Source organism: Nipponia nippon, unplaced genomic scaffold (assembly GCF_047370975.1).
Source record: "Nipponia nippon isolate SJK-2023a ecotype South Korea unplaced genomic scaffold, ASM4737097v1 scaffold_5, whole genome shotgun sequence".
Taxonomy (NCBI): Eukaryota; Metazoa; Chordata; class Aves; order Pelecaniformes; family Threskiornithidae; genus Nipponia; species Nipponia nippon.
The window spans coordinates 38,755,566-38,772,500 of NW_028262369.1; the positions used below are offsets into that span (position 1 = coordinate 38,755,566).

Genomic DNA, 16,935 nt, shown 5'->3' on the forward strand with positions numbered 1-16,935 from the left:
ACAGAACCACAGACTTGCTTGGGGCACATACGGTCGTGCTCTAATAGTAATATTGAAGGAACAGAGACGAACGAGTGTCTCGGACTGATACAACAGGCCATGAAGAAATCCAGTGCTTGTTTATCAAAGGAGCCTCGTCTCAAGCACTCAGTGACAGCCATGCACTTGCTTGAAATCTCTGGACTGATTACATGAAAATGCATTTGAGTGCAACATTATTAAACCAAATATTTTATTAAAAATGCCACAAAACCTTCTAGACCAGGCTTAAGGAGAAACCAAACAGCTGTAAGAACACCACAGGTTCACTGCAGTTTCCTGGGCTTTAACATGACTTCTTTACCAAATAGCTATCCCTCTCACATTGCTCAAAACGCATGAAATTCCCCACCAAAGTCAGTTGTTTTAAAACTGGTCCAACATTCACAGACAGAAGTTGCAAAGAAAGAAAAAAAAACCCAATACATTTCTTCTTTAGCCTCTGATCTTGAACCTGAGGAAGCTGTGAGCACTAACGTGCTTGGGAAGAAGTCTCAGGCAAGGCTAGGGAAAGCGTTTGTGCGTTAATATTAGACGATGTTACTCTCATCGCAACCTATACACCAAAGCCACCTCCCCTAAGCATGGCTGGCCGTGCCTGCTGCAGGGGCAGAACTGGCACCCGGGGATGGCTTCCTCCTCTGCTCCCTGAAATCACCGAACTCCACAAGTCCCAGGGATGCTTAGAAGGGAAAGGCGGCAGCAGCTGGGCTGCGCTGGCAGCTAGCAGCCACCCAGGGAATAGCTGCAGGTACCCAAACGCTCTGGGGTTCACCAGCAAGTTTGGGGCTTTTTCCCCTCTCCCCACAGACATTAACATTCCCATCTCTACAGAGGGGCAGGATGCTGGTGCGCATAAGTGATAGAAATGTCTCCGAAGCAGGCACTGCCTGTCTTTCATTCCCAAGGCTGCAGTCCCACAGGAGCTGCCCATGAGAGGCAGGTAAGCCCCCACTCAGCGCCCTGACTTCGTTACTTCAAAAGCTGTAAGAGCCTCTTGCAGATCCCTTTGCTGGCCAGCTTGGAGGGAAGGGAAGTTGGAGCAGAGCTGTCTAGGAGACTGCTCTACAGAGCAGTCAGAGCTTCAGCCACCTGAAAAGCAGGAAGAAAGGGGATTAACATTTAAAAAGACCAAGTCTCCTCAGCTACTACTACTTTATTGTTTCCCAGAGACATTAAGGAACTGGGACTTAGTGGCATCAAGCAGCACACAAGGCTCTGTGCTCTCTAAAGCAAACTGAGAGCTGCTTTCTGTGTTACAGCTGAGGCAGGAGTTGTCTAGCTTTGCACTTTCTTGACTCGTGCTACCTTGAGAAGAAAAGCACTATTTTCCTTCGTCTGCATGCCCGTCTCTGTTAATTGGTGACAAGCGCAATCATCTCCCATGGCAGCCCCTCCGAGGTGCGGGGCGCGGCGCTGCTCCTGCCGATGCTGTTATCCTGGGAGTCAGCCCTGTCGGGAAGTATAAACCTGTACCAAGAAAACCTGCTACTGGTAAAGCAGGTTCTTCCTGCCTGGTTTTATTCCAGCTACAGGGCACTGCAGAAAGACAGGCCTTTGTATTGCAACTATCTTTTAGGATGTTTCCCTCCTACTGAATATATTTCACAGAGCTGTTCTTTGCAGTCAAAAACCGTGTGTGTTACAGACAAACGTGTATTACAAAGTCCAATTGAATATTCTCATTGATGAGGCTGAAACTAGAAAACACCGCTGTAATAGTCAAGATCCCTGCACTGAAAGGACATACTGTTAACTGAAGTAAATATGTTGCTATGAATTTCTGACTTAATTGGCAGAACATTTTACAGTGTGAACTTCAAAATCTCATTAGGAATGAATCAGGCTGAGGCTATGTGCCTCTAACATTTTTAATACCGACATATAGTCAGGCCTACTTGGAGTTGATATCATTTCTTGATCAAGCAGCTGAGAGATTCTAATGCAATTTAATGCAATCAATTATAATGCCTCATGCCAATATGTAAAACTGAATTGGATTAAAAGAAATACCATCTCCAAATTGTGGCCTGACAGACAAATCCCAGCATTTTCAGTGGCTCTTAGTTCACATCCATCCCTGACGTGCCTAAGCTAAAGGAATAAAGGCATTTTCCTGCAAACGTCAGAGGGGTGAGGGGCCTGGGAGGCCGGCCGGGCAGCGCAGGGTGATCTCCCTGTGATTAAGGGGCTCCGTCGGTAACTCCTTCTCCCTTATGAGGACACTAACGTTTTGGCACTTGACTACATTACCCCTGTCATAATCACTCTTATTATGGAAGTACGACTTAATTCTCAACAGCTTCACTGATAATATTACAAAATGAAGCATAATGAAAAGATCCTCCAGACATTTAATGCCTGCTTGTTCCTGCTGAACATGTGGCCATACATTGCTGACACGGCAGCGCCCGTAAATCCCCTGGTTGAGGCACGTGGCCCCGCACAGCCCACCCCGCACACCTAAGGCACGGCCGCTGCCGGCTGCGCCCCCAGCTCACACCTCTGCTCATTGCCCTGGCAAAGGCAGGTCGGGCTGTCGAGCTGCACAGCCACGCCAGCCTGCTGGGGAGTGTGCTTTACAGCCAGACCAGACGGTTCTCCTCAGGAAAGGGTGGCCTCCTCAGCCAGAAGTTGTTTGGAAAGCCAGTGTTTGGAGAGATTGCATTAACAAAAGTAAATTAACCAGGAATACCTAGCATAGATATTGTCATTTGAAAATTAGCTACCAGAGGTTGGAATGTGACTGATGAGGGTTTAGTGAGTTTTTTTGTGAGAGATTTAGGTGGTAAAAAGCCCATCATATATGGTTGATTACCTCTTTCAGCAAAAGACCTGTCTAAACAAGTTACTGAATTATTTAAAACAGAAACCCAAACCATCCACCAGCATCTCAGGCCCCGTGCTTAGCTAATTTATTACCTTTGGACATCTGACCTTTTGCTGCTTGGGGACCTGTGGGCTGGCACGGTCTCCCTGCTGCAGCACCCCGGGAAAGCGGGTCTGGGGGAGGCAGCAGGGCTGGGTGATACACCCAGCCCCTGCCCACACCGGCACCCCGGCCACCCCTGCTTTCCCCCTATGGGGCTAGGGGCTTTGTGGGACATGCAACAGCTCTGGCTGGACCCCTGAAAGCCAAAGGCACAAAAATCTCCATTCACATCAACGGGTTTATTCATTTGCTGTTTCCTTCCGAGTTAAAGGGATGCCTGGGAGCTGGGGCAATCCTGTAATATCTGCTTAGTCCACCAGTACACAAATTAAAATATCTGACAGATTGCTAATGAGCTGATGTTGGAATGACTGGATAGTCTGTTATCGTTTGGCCATTCACAGTTTCTTCAGCAGCCCATCTGTGCGCCAGGCGCAGCTACCGACAAGCAGCCTGGGATGGTTCCTCCATTTACACCTTTTGCCATTATCGGCCGTTGGGAAAGGCCTTTAGCAATTAAAGTTTTTATCAAACATATTGTCATCTTTCCCACCCTGTTACTAACCCCCCTGCGCTGCTACAAAAGGTCTGCTTAACAGCAGGCTGGAGACGTAGCTATTTTGTACACATTTCTGTACCCGAGCCCTGTGTTTGTGCTCCAGCCTGGCAGCTGAGATCACGTACCGCATCGGATGCACAACACTGCGTGGGTGGCTCACGACTTTCTTCCCGAGCAATACCCATCAAATTAAATCCTCATGCATATGGGCCAATTTCCGATAGACTTGCTTGCATTAGCCAGCGTTTACATGTACTTACACATTTGTTTTGAGGTCAAAAAAGAGAAAAACACCCTGGAAATTCCACACAATTATCAGTTTGGGCTATCACAAAGGACCAAAGTTGCTGAGCGGACAGGTGCAAACTGAGGACAAGCACTGGATTCTCCTACTCACTCCACCAAAGTGCTGAAACCCTGTGGAGAGCTGCTGCTGGTGTTGGACCGAGCCAGCAGGCACACGAGGGTATCTGCAGGGCAGAGCTTCTGCAGAGGCACCTGTGCCATTTCAACAGGCTTCACGTGCAGACGTCAGCTGGGACGTAAAACCCTCTGTAAATGAGTGATAACCAAGAAAACACAGAGAAGAGAAATGACAATTTGAAGGGAAAAAAATGCTCCTAAAATTTGTTTCTTCAGAAAAGTCACACAGCAGCTGAGCACAGCTGAAGCAAACTGTGTCTGAGCCCTGGGAGCATCCCCTCAGCAGAGGCAACCCCGCAGCCAGTCCTGCCTTCAGTAACCAGACGAATCCCTTGCTGCTACACACGCTATCCAAACTGCTTCAACGAACAAAGGCTTGTGGGATCAGGCCCACACACTCAGCGAAGGCTTCTGCCTAGTGCTACCTAATGCCAACGCAAACATGAGAAATGAAAGATTTCTGCAGGAGTCCTGGTTTCACACCATACAATGGAGAATTATTTTTTTCTTCATTTGCAGCATCCTTTATAGGCAGAAAGTGAAAACATGAATTATATTAGCATCCGGTGTCAAAAACTGCTCCCTAGGGAAAAGGGACGAGGAATGCTCATTTCTGCAGGAGAAGACCAGAGGTGGGCTTGCCAGGTTGGGCCCAGTGTCTTCAACCAGTTACCTCTTAAAAACTCCCAGTGCCTATGAAGGTCTGCATTGGCTGCAGTTTTCTGCAGGCTCTGCAGCACTGCAGACCTCAGGGTCGCAATTCTGTCCACCTAAATTAAGATGAAAACAGGAAAGTAAATAGATTAAGAGGAGATTGCGTGTGCGTGTTACATGGCAGCTCTGTACGGGGCAACTTGTTCGGCTGCTTTGACAAACGACTTTCCTCACGTGCAATCGCTCATACTGGAAATCTGAAACACAACTGAGAACACCAGTACAAGGGAAGAGAGACAAAATGGGGCAAACAAAGCAGAAAAACAAGAGGTCAAGCCCTGATGAACAAATTCCCTTTTTTCCTTCAACTTGGAAAACTCAGGCATAGCGGTGGAAGGTACTTAAAGGCAGCTCAAACTCACGTAAGAGGCAGAGCAGCGCAGGCATCCCTGACCTTGTTTGGCAGCATTACAAGAGGTCATATTTTCAGACAGATGATCTGATCTCAAAATATCCTCCAGTGTAATGAGTACAAACAAGCTTTTCTTCTGTGTCTGTCTCAGCCGTGTATTTCTTTGCTTTCTCTGGTTTTTAATGCAAGGAACAGACTTGTGAGGACTGCAGAAAGCAGAAACAAGCTGAGCAGCATACCACCTCCGCACCGATGGGTCACCAGAGCTGCTGGACCGAAACCACGCAAACCAAAGCGCTCTGCTCAGCCAGGGAGTGCAGCAGGCACCACTGCCCACTTTTCTATGCTGCTTCATCTGGCTGCCTGGTCCAGCAAGGGGCAGGCATAGCCCTGGATCAGAGAGAGGCATCTGCACATCGCTCTGACCTGGGAACGTGCAGGCCGTGGCCGGCAAAGCTAATACAGGGAGATGATAGGGTAAATTTGCTCTGACATTACCACAAAGGGCTCCTTCCAGGGCCAAAGCAGGATTCAGTATTGCTCTACATCTCCTCTAGCTCGCCCGGTAGCCCAAGTACCACACAGCGTGCCCACAGCGGTGCCAGAGCTGCCAGCACAGTGCTGCCACGTGTAGCACGGCGGGCCGCTGGTGGCCCTGCTGGTGACCAGCACTGTCCTGGCAGCAGCCAGGCAGCAGCAGTGCTGCTGGTGAGGCAAAAGTAGCTGGTCACAGCAGGCTGGCCAAGCTACACAGAGAGGCAGTGTTGGGCATGGCGCTGGTGAGAAGCTGGGACCCCCAGGAGCGGTGGGCAATCTTCACCCGCCCAATGCCTGTGCCTGTCCTGGGGTATGGCGTGCCGCCCTGGGGGGCGGATGCACACAACATCTGCTCCACACCTCGACATCCCCAAACCAGGACATCTCACTAGCCTTTGAGGGCTGTTGCCTTCAACGGAGCCAAGGGAAGCGGCTCAGCAAGCAGCCGGGGCAGCCGGACCAGCGAGGCAGTGATCCACAGTACCTCCTGGAAAGACACTTTGTGTTGTCAGCACTCAACAAGGAAACCTCAATGAGCACAAAACGTTCACCCTTAATAAGAACACACTGCAATAATCACTCTCCCTGTGATAAATAGATTTTAGGGGTTTTTCCCTGTCCTTTTCCCCCCCCCATAATCATTTAACCAGTTTTCAAATCACAAGTTATCAAGACTCCATTTGAATGCTGCAGTTTTCATGTTATGAATCTTGGGTTAAACAATTCTTTCTCAAATAAATACTCCTTTTTCAGTTGGCACTGAAGCTTTTGTTGTTCACAGTAATCAAGCTCCCAGTTGGCTAACCTCTCACCTAACACGACGTCTTCATCTTTCATTTGAACAAAATTTATCATCCATAAGCAAAGACAGAAAATGTGTGAATGTCTAAAGCTTATGTAAATTAAGAGGCTATGCACACTGGTCCTAAAAATAGTAGATAATAACAAGCATTTCTTCAGCATACTATAATTATGGGCCTGCTGTCATCTCTTCCATTCTCTATAAGGTCACAGTTGTATTATACAAAATTTACAGTATATTATCAGTTAAAAACACAATAATTAGCAAGCACGCATCTTCCATCTTCAGCATCAGTGATGAATGTTCACAGTCAAGGCAAAAAAAAAAAAAAAAGCACATTGTTTGCTTTATGTGGACAATACACACTTAAATTTAATCCTCAACTTCTGCTATCCAGCGGGCAATATTCTTTCGCTATTATAACACTATTTGCCAAGATCAGAGTATACCCTTGGGGTGAATTCGTCCTTAATGAAGAGACAAGGAGCCAAATCTCTCACTATCACATCACTGGCATACACTGAAACATATTTCTTTAAACTTCATAATTCTGTATGACTTATTCTAGGATAAAAAGACGAGGCAGACCGCACCCAGACCACAAGTCCCAAGCTTCTAGCAAAGGCCCCCTAAGAGGTTACTCGGCCACCACATTGTCCCATCCTCTCGATCTGGCCACTTTACATTTCCCAGGTTATAATGGCCAGCTGGCAGGGGTAGCTGTTCCACCCTCACCAGCTACCATGTCACGTAACAGATCATCTAAAAAAAATCTTAATAAGAAATCAGGACGGGCGGCCTTTCCTCTTTGATGACCAGATCAAGGATTAAAAAAAAACCTGGAAAAATTTAGAATTTTCTCAGTGAAACAAAGAAAAGAGGACAGAAAGCTTTCTATTGGAAACATGAGCAAACAAAACATTTCCAGATTGTGTATCTTTTAACTGCATTTAAGTAAAACTAAAAATGAAACACCAAAATGTTTCATTTCAACTTTTTCAGCAAACAAATAAAGCCTAGGAAATTCACAGTTGCGAACTGACCAAAATGCTATCCAGTGCCATTAAGAGTTTTGCCATGGATGGAGGAATTTGCTAATTCCACTCACATCCTTTGCCCTGAACCCCTCTGCAGCCGCTGCGGCAGGGATTACCGGTGCTGCGGGGAGCCAGCAGCCGCCAGGAGAGCCAGAGGAGGCCGGGCTCCGGCAGGCACCAACACCGCCTTTCATGTCGCGCCAGCAAACCCAAGGCCCAGCTTGTAACAACTCTGCCTCTGATTTCTAGGCCTGTCCTAAATTGCCTTTCTCCTGCCATATGTCACTCTCCCCAGGCTGTGCTCTGCTGGGCTGAGCAGTGCTTGAGCAAGCAGCCGAGCGGATAGCAGATCCTAGCACCAGCACAGGATGGGAGAGGACCCCTGCAAAGCCCTGGGGGCTGGTTACCAGCCAACGGCACGCTCACATCCCAGAGAAGACAAACCACATCTCAGGCTACATTAGGAGAGGTCCAGTCGATGAGACCTAAACCAGCCACTAGTCAGAAGGCTGCAAAAAGAAAAGGTTTTGCACCCGAGCGTTTGTAAGTCTTGCCAGCAAGACTGGAGGTGAAGACAGCACCCAATAGCCCACAGAGGTGGGACGTGATGTGCACCATAGGAGCAGCCAGGCAGCATCAGGATGCTGGACAGGAAAATGCATGTTTTTAAGATTTCTTTCAGAACATCCCTAATTGTGTAGGTCTTGTGTGAGAAACTACTTAAAGGGCAAATCTGTCTGTGCAGCTCTTGGTGCTTCAGATGGCACAGCCTGCACACAGAGCCCAGGCTGAGTGGCCAACGCACCTCCCTCTGCCACTCCTGCACCCAGCCCCACCACAAGCACTCGCTCAGGAAGTACCAGCCTCTGCGAGCAGAGGTGCAGCACTTTCTGTAACTCCTGGGGCCCCACCAACATCGGGGAGAGTCTGCTTTGGTGCAGCCACAGACAGATGGAGCTGGATGCTTGTATAAGTTGTATCTTCTTATTCATTTTTTCCACTAAATTGACAGTGCTGTCCCTAAGAGCTCAGCTTCTCCTCCTGCCTGCACGAGCACTCTAGACACCCCCAGTCAATGCACGGGCATGTGAATTTGTACAGCTGGTACCACCAGCATGAGCAATAGGCACCAGCAGCTCTACTGTAAACCTTATTAGTGTTGCAGTTATGATGCACACTTGTCCCAAACACGAGCTCTCCCTGCTCCTCCCACGTGCCAGGTAGCACACGATCAGAGAGTTACACATCACGGGATTCAAAGGCGTGGGTGATCCTCCAGGCTCTGCCCGTGTTGCTCCTTCAGCCCTCATGTTTTCATGGGTTGGGATTACTCCCGCTTAGATGGGGAGGCTTTACCAGATGTGGTCCCCACCCTACTCCCCAAAATAGTTTGCTGGTTGCTTGCTGACAATGGCAGTTGTGAAACAGCTGCATCAGTCTGAAAGCTGGTGATAGTTAATGCAGGGGGGAAATTAATCATCCAAAAGAACAGTACAAAATTGCAAAAAAAGAAAAAAAACGTTGAGTCTCACTGGTGGTTTTATAGACAGAGCCCTGTCCCATCCACCTGAAAAATCAAGCAGATTTGTGCCACTCTGCTCCATGAAAGCCACGTGCCGAATAATGCTTGAGTGACTTTTTAAAACTTTATTTGAATGAATTTCAAAGGAATAATAGGAGTAGTAATGACTGTCACTGCTGTACGTCATTACCATCAGTTTCTTAAAGCAAGGGTTAAAAATGATGTAATTTAACTGCTTTATGCATTGGTAGCGGTCTCCAAGCAAAAGCGTAAGCCGCTATCTGGACCAAGGACAAATGTGAAATCAGAGGGAAGTGTGACCATAAGGGAGAGGGATGCTCCCGAGCTCTTCGCTGCTGCCCTGCAGCATGCAGAGAGAAGCCTAGCCATGACGAGTGCCTTTCAGCTGAGAGGGACTGGGAGTGGAGGGGTGGGGATCCTACCTAAGTGGATGCCAAGGTTTTAACCAACCGCATAGCGCAGGAGGAAAAAGCCTTACACACCTAATGCTGACTAGAAGTGATCAGAAGAACATCAGCAACATCATGCTTGCACACCTCCCTCAGCTGCTCTAGGATGCTGATGCATGGTGTGCCCCTTAACAGCAACAACAAGCGTTTTCCTTCCCCCACACCTGCCTCGCTCAGCCTGGAGCTGTCAAAAAAGAAAGTGCATGAGCAGCCATACATCCATGTCCCTTCAGCAAGTGCAGGGCCAGCCCCCACCCACAGGCAGCCCCGTGGCTGTTTTTGAGGCACACCACTGTCTCCCCAGCTCATGGGGGGGCCCCGGCCCAGCCAGAAGGTGCCCCAGGGCATGCAGGGACCCTCTGCCCATGGTTTGGCCCCCCACAACACAGGCATGGGCAGGAACCTACACACCCAGAGGCAGCGGGAAGCCAGGGAGCTCACCCACCTCTGCGCTGGGGTGAGTCCTCCACAGCTCTGCAGCTTCACCAGAGAACCACACGCAAGTTTGGGAGATGAGGCTTTTTGCTTCAGGTACTTTGGAGCAGGAGACATGATGGCTTTGGAGTGAAGCCTCAAGTTCAGGGCAGTGTGGAAATACGCAATAATATTCACAAATACTTTATCTTCTAACACTATCACACAGCACCTTTGGCCTGAAACATGAAGAGCAAAGCCTGTGCACTTGAGCTCTGTTCGGTATGGGAGGTGGGAGTGGGTTTTAAAACTAAACCTTGAGGAGACAACGCTGGGCACTAAGCACCACTTTACAACGTGACTTTATAAACCTCCCAGCAGCAACACCGCCATCTCCTCCAGCCTAGACTCCCCTTTCCTCTGACAGGATTGTGCAACCTGGCCTCAGCCCAGGCGAGTACCAGACCCAAAGGCGTTACCTGGAGCCAGGACAGGGTGCCTGATGAGCGATGCTTCAGAAACGAGTGCCATGCAAGCACACCGCTGGAGGAGAGTCAAGTGAGCGTGCCATACCTGTGTCAGCTGCTGGCTGGTGATCCCTCCCTGACACCCTTCCCTGGAGGACTGCATAGATAAACACCCTCTATTTGAACAAGACCAAATGACAGCAAAATTGCTTGCTTGTCTCTAAAAAGACTCTAATAATGTGCATCAAGGGAAAGACCCATGGTCTGACAGACTTCTTTTTCCCCTAGAGTGAAACATAAAAATACATTTCAGTAGCAAGGAGGACACAGTTTGAAGTGCATCCCTAGTTAATTATATCCAAAAGAGTAATAATAAAATAAACTATTAAATTTTAGAACTCCCTCTTTAAAGTATTAAGCATTTTGTTACTGCGGTGCAGTTAAACCACACACTGCACAATGCTTTGAATTGCTTTATGGGAAGGTAACGTAGAGGTTGTCATGAAATAAGATGTTCTAGACAAATCTCATTCCATGCAGGCCTCTAATATTGAACAAACAACACAACCCATTGCTTAGCTTTAGCACAGCATTCGTTTTAAAAATGTAACATTTCCAGCCAACGTTCATGTGTGAATAGAAAGCATCATCGGTCGGCGGCCGCTCAGGGTCTCGGAGCTCGCTGCAGTGTGTTTACAAAATTGGAAATTAAGATGTCAAGGTGGCCTGCTGGCACCTCGCGTACCACGGGAGAGCGGGGAACCGACCGCTGCTTTTAAGAACAACGGTTCAATTCCTGGCACAAACACTGAGGCTAGTTTAAAAACTCCAGTAGCTGAGAAGATGCTGGATTACGAGCTGTGCCGTAGCCCAGAGCCATGGGGGGAACCTGCTTTGATGCAGCTCTGGTAAACAGCAATCAAAGGCCAAGAGGGAAGGATGTAATGAAAAATGGAGGAGAATTGGGAAGACAAACGCCATCACTCTGAACGTCCCCCCCCTTCCTCCTTCTTCCCCCAGCTTTATATGCTGAACCATACCATTCATACAGTGTGGAATATCCCTTTGGTCAGTTGGGGTCAGCTATCCCAGCCGTGTCTCCTCCCAGCTTCTTGTGCACCCCCAGCCTTCTCGCTGGTGGGGTGGGGTGAGAAGCAGAAAAAACCCTGGCTCTGTGTAAGCACTGCTCAGCAATAACGAAAACATCCCTGTATTATCAACACTGTTTTCAGCACAAATCCAAACCATAGTCCCATACAAGCTACTATGGAAAAAATTAACTCTATCCCAGTCAAAACAAGCACAATTACTAAGGAATTTTCTGCCCTTTTCATTTGGGTAATTTAAATATTTGTTTAACATTTCGAATTAACAACACATTTAATTTGAATAGAGGAACATTATAAAACCCCCCTTTCCCATCTAGCACTCCGCTGCGCTATAGCTACTGGACACTGAGGGCAATAACTCAGCCCAGTGCTGAGGGCCAGAGACTCCCCAGGGAACCATCACAGGAGGTGAGGGGTCTCCGGGCCATGGTCCCCATGGCAGGCAGCCCTCTCCCCCGCAGGCCCCTGCAAGACCCAGCAAACACAAAGCAGACAGCAGAGATGTCCGAATTCAAAGAATGGCTCATTTTTTTTCTCTCATTTTCAGTTGATTTCCACACCGTCACCCCTCTGCCTCTCACACCGCACCGTTCCCCTAACGCTACCAACCTGCTCAAGACCCCAGCATGCCCACTGCAGACCCTGGCTGGTCTCACCCGGCCAAACTTGCAGGCTGGATACTAAGGTCACCCAGGCACCTTTAACCACCAGTGGGGAACAGGCACTTGTGCAACAAAATCGCGGCCTCAGTGAGAAACCCCAAACGGGTCAGAGTAACCATGCTAGTGCCCATTTCTCTCCAATAAAGGGAGCCTAGAAAGCAAGTCTGGGTGCAGCTGTGCACAGTCAGGTGAGATGAATCCCAGCCTTTACCTGAGGACTTGTCTGGACAAGTTTGTGGACATCCAGTGGCTCTATAATGATATCAAAGACCAGTGTGTGTTGATTCACCCCATCCCTGTAGGAGACAAGGAGCATTAGACTGGGGGACGGTGAATCTTAGCAGCTGTTGCCCAGGGAGCACAACAGGAACTTCAGCATCTTCACCTTTTGGCACAGAGACACTGAGAGACATACAAAGGAAAAGGAAAGATGGATTTCATTCCTCAAACAAGCTGCCTCTTCTGTGACATTTGCCAGTTTCCTTTAAGAAAGCTGCTGTCATTTCAAAAGTTCATTCAACCTCTGGATTTACCACCAACACCTGAGTTACACTAATGAGCAACTATGACTTAAAAACCTAGTGACTGCTGCACCCAGAGCTTCCAGGCGCTCAAGAGACTCAGCTCACCCTCCCACTAGAGAGGCACTCAGCGCTGCACGCGTGCAGTGGGCAGCCCAAGCAGGGCTTCAGCAGCTGCGTGACCCCTCTGGACATCTTCCACCTTCCCTGCACAGTGCGTTAAACTGGACCTGCTCAAAGCGTATGAAGCCTAAACAACGGACAGGGTTATGTTCAAAAGGACAAGTGCATCAGATGACAGTACTAGCAACTAGGCTTGAAACCTGATGTGATGGAGTGTGAAACTCTCTTGAATTTCCTATGATACAAAAAAAAAAAAAAAGGTGATTGAAGACTGCATTGACTAGTAACCTCGATAGCACAAGAGAGGTTAAATTAGCGTGAGCAAGTCAGACTTGGACTCTCACTTACACGACTGCTCTGCAGCCCTGACCAAAAGCTTGGGGTAGCAGTGGCTGCCCTCATTCTAGGGTCCAGCCCAGCTGCATGGTAACAAGGTGCAGCCAAGCCAGGAGACCACAGCAGCTTCCCTCCCTGGTGTACAGGGGACACACACCCAAATTCCTCTTCCTTCCCTGGAGGCTATGGCCGCAATGGTTCCCTTGTATCCACAGCTCTCTGCAACTGTTAACCAGGATTTGTCCATCCTTGGAAATGCAAGTTATTTCAAACAGCAGGGCTCAAGCCCCACCTGTTCCTGAAAGCCCAAAGTCACCAAGCTGTGATTAAAAATATCCAGAAGTATATTTGTGGACTATATGACCCAGCAGGTCTTTCACATCTAGAAAACAGAAATATTTTCTGTAGTTTAACAAGTTATTGAAAGGTCAATCCAGAAAGTATCTGGTAATAAAAGTATTCAGACATTTCCGTTTCATCTCCTCAAGTGATGGTAGCGTAGCTCAGCTGGTAGAGACTTACCTCAGGCTACAGCTCACCCTACAAGGGCTCGTTCCTGGCTCACTCTTGTTATTTATGTACCACACTGTGCAACATTAACTTGGGTGTTTTAGAAATACAAGTTAAAAAAAAAAATCCGGTCCTCTTTAGATGTGGGAGGAAAGAGCAGATCCCATACTTCCTAGCATTCAAGCAATAGATGAAGAACTCTCCATCAGCCATGCTTTACAGCTGAAATGAGCAGACCATCCATAGGTGGGGGGAAATCATCCTACTTTGTAGGTTAACATCACACAGAGACAAGAGGCAATACCTTCTAAAACACGCTTGCTCCACACGTCCAGCATGGTCCCGTCCCCAAAAACAGAGCTGGTGGTGGTGACACTATCATATCAGTATAGGCATATGCCAGTCATGGCACCTTTCCACTGCATCTGCCATCAGTACTACACACTAATTTATGCCAGGAAGAAACAATTACCTGGGAAAAAAGGCAAAACAGGACTCCTCTAACACAGAGCTAGCAACAGAGGCATGCAGGAACTCCACAATGTTGGAGCAACTGGGTTTCTCCCTCACTTCTTGTCCCACTTGTTTTTATTCTCCACCCCCCAGTAGTCCTGCTGGTTTTGAAGATGCTGGCACCTGAATCCAATGTAGTTAGTCACCTAAGCAAGATGAGCAGCATCTGATTCCTCACCAGAACAGGTCCATGGCCTCCAAAGAGTTACAAATGCACAGACCACCTGTGAAATCCTGATTCTTTCACTAAATAATCCAGCTTTCTTTTAAACTGACCTTAATTTTTTTCATTTTGATCCTCCTCTCTTCTGTGAGGAAAGGCACTGCATTCTGCACCTTGAATGCTGTCCACAGCAGAGGTCATGGTGGCCCTCCCAAATACCAGCACACCCCAGAATTTTAAAATCTGCCCACATCAGGGAAAGAGGCTGTGGTGAAAAATACCCCAGCCAGCAAAACCCTGGCAGAAGCTCCAAATGGCTCATGGGGGTGTCAAACCAACCCCCCAACACCTCACAGGTGGATGGGATACCTCTCCTGGCAAACCTATGGGAGTGAGCGCAGCTCAGAGAGCCCCACCGACCCCTAACAAGATCAGGGGGGCAACCGGTGCCTCAGGACTGGGCCAACGAGCTCCAACAGAATAAACGTAGCGGTTTCTGACTCCTTTCCAAGTCAGTGTTTGTTGGGAAACATCAAAGCCAGTGGAATAGTAGGTGTCCCAAAATGTCTTAATTCAGAGAATTAGTGTTAACCGAGTCTGATTAGCTCCATTTATCTCTAATTAATTACCTTTACCTAATTAGACACCCTGTTTCCAGTAGACATGGAGTCAAGTAGACTAGATTATTAGTGTAGTCATTGTGCCTTTACAAAATCCTGAAATTAATGAAACGTGCAAAAGAATCCGCTGCTTTAATTGCACAGGTGTTGCCTTATGGCAAAGCTTTATCATCTGATTACACCAAGGGATTATTAGTGACTTTTTATATAGAGGATGAGCCTGTGAAATGTACCTTAGCAACAGCTCATTAGTTTAGGGTTGTTACTGTATTATTTATTACATTCAGCCTTCCCCATTATCTAGATTGATTCATGGACCTATATTTTCCTCCCCTCTGTGCAGGAAATAAATAAATAAGTGAAGGCTGGCTATTGCCGTCCAGCTGCAATATGAGGGGAAGGCAGAGCGTATTCTCCAGCTACCAATATCCACCCTTTAAAATAAAGCTTTAAAGTTGATTTAAATAAAACTCTTTTTTTTTTTCCTCCCTCAGCAAAGTAATCAATTCAAGCTTCTGTCAAACTGGAATGCTTTCTACATGCCATCCAAACAGTTTGGGCCATCTTAAATCTTTTCAGATAAATAAAAATACGTTACTGGATTGAAGAATGAAGTACAATATATTTACATCCAAAATATTTTTTTCTGCTATAACTCATCCTTTATGAAATCTATCAGAAATATTTTATTTTGATATTACTTTTAACTGTTTGGTTGTTGGCTGCTTCTTCAGGTTTGGAGGGGTTTGCCAGATAGAAAAACTGCCTGAATAATAGAACCAAGACAAACAAAGCAAAGCAGCAACCTCTGTGTGAATAATCACTTTCCCCACAGAGAAGCTCCTTGTAGTCAAGGTTGTGAAGGCTTGACCTTACCTTCCTGTGTCCTCCTCAGCAACGTCCCACTGGACTTGCTAAATATCACTGGTACAACAGTCCCCGTGCTGCCCAAAGCAGTGGAGGCTTCACTGACCAACCAGCAATCCCTAAGTAGCCAGTAAGCAAAATGATGAGGAACTGTTTTCCAAATGGTTGTCCCCTTCTTTCCAGAACACCAGATTCTTTGAACGTCATGTAAAACCTTGCCGTCCACTTATCGCTAGATTTAAAAAAGTGGAAAAATAATTGGTAACAGTTATTATGTAGGGTATGACAACTAATTTGAGCAGCAATAATGGCTATCTAATGACAAACACGACTACGAAATTCTCATGTCTGCATTACAGAAAACTTGAATTTTCATCTCAAACCCATGGGTCTAACAGACAGAGTCGGTATATGATTTAGTAGCATGTTCATGTGGTTTCCTGTGGCACGCGTATAAATGGTGTCATCCTGCAATAAAGGCAGTGGCGATGGCTTAGGGCTGCTGCCAAATAGAGGTGATTTGCATGGACAGAACCTAGCTATATAAACCGAATGTGACACCTACCTGCTACAGGTCATTTGGGATTGCTGCTCTTCCAGACTCCCCCCTCAAACCATACGCCACTGTGGTTTCTATATGGATCAAAACCTTGCTCTTGCTGTAAGATCCTTGTGTGGGACCTCCAAGCACAAACACATGCTCCACAGGAGCAAAGCAGCTGCAGGGCCTCAAATCCACCAAAGGTGTGACATCAGCAAAGGTGTGAGCCATAGTCCCCAAACTGTTGCCCAACGCAACAGACGTGTTCACTTTATCAACCTAAATCTTTTCTTTAGTGTTATGTCCCAGCAAAGCCCCTGCCTTGATGGGCTTGAAGAGACTCCATCCCTTCCCGCCTCCCCGGTGCACCCCAAGAGGACATGAAGGATCTCTCGCCCTTGGTCCTCGGGGACATCGATCCAGCTGCCCTCCTCTGAGCAGGCAGCATTGGACCATGAGCTGCATCTGCATCCACCTGCTCACCCACTGTGAAATCCCATGGATCAGCACTTACCTGCGGAGCGAGAGGTGCAGGGTTGATCCCTTTCTTTAAAACTCCAGCATGGGTGATGAAGGCAGGGGGGAGGGTTTCCCCCTTCAAGGAAGGTCTAGGAGAATCTTACCCCCCTCCATCACCCATGCTGCTGGGCAGCAAGTTATCCAAGAACTGGCAGGTAGGAAACCCCAAGCACAAGAGAACAG

General features: G+C 47.6%; 1 long non-coding RNA gene across 1 annotated transcript; it reads right to left on the reverse strand.

Moving 5' to 3' along the window:
* Window positions 1–262: 262 nt before the first annotated feature.
* LOC148052138 (uncharacterized) lies at window positions 263–14,105 on the reverse strand. The gene is made up of 3 exons (XR_015699081.1): window positions 14,002–14,105; window positions 12,251–12,335; window positions 263–1,131 (listed from the first exon to the last, which is right to left on the reverse strand). It is a non-coding gene; the product is annotated as an uncharacterized LOC148052138 (long non-coding RNA).
* Between the last annotated feature and the right edge of the window lie 2,830 nt (window positions 14,106–16,935).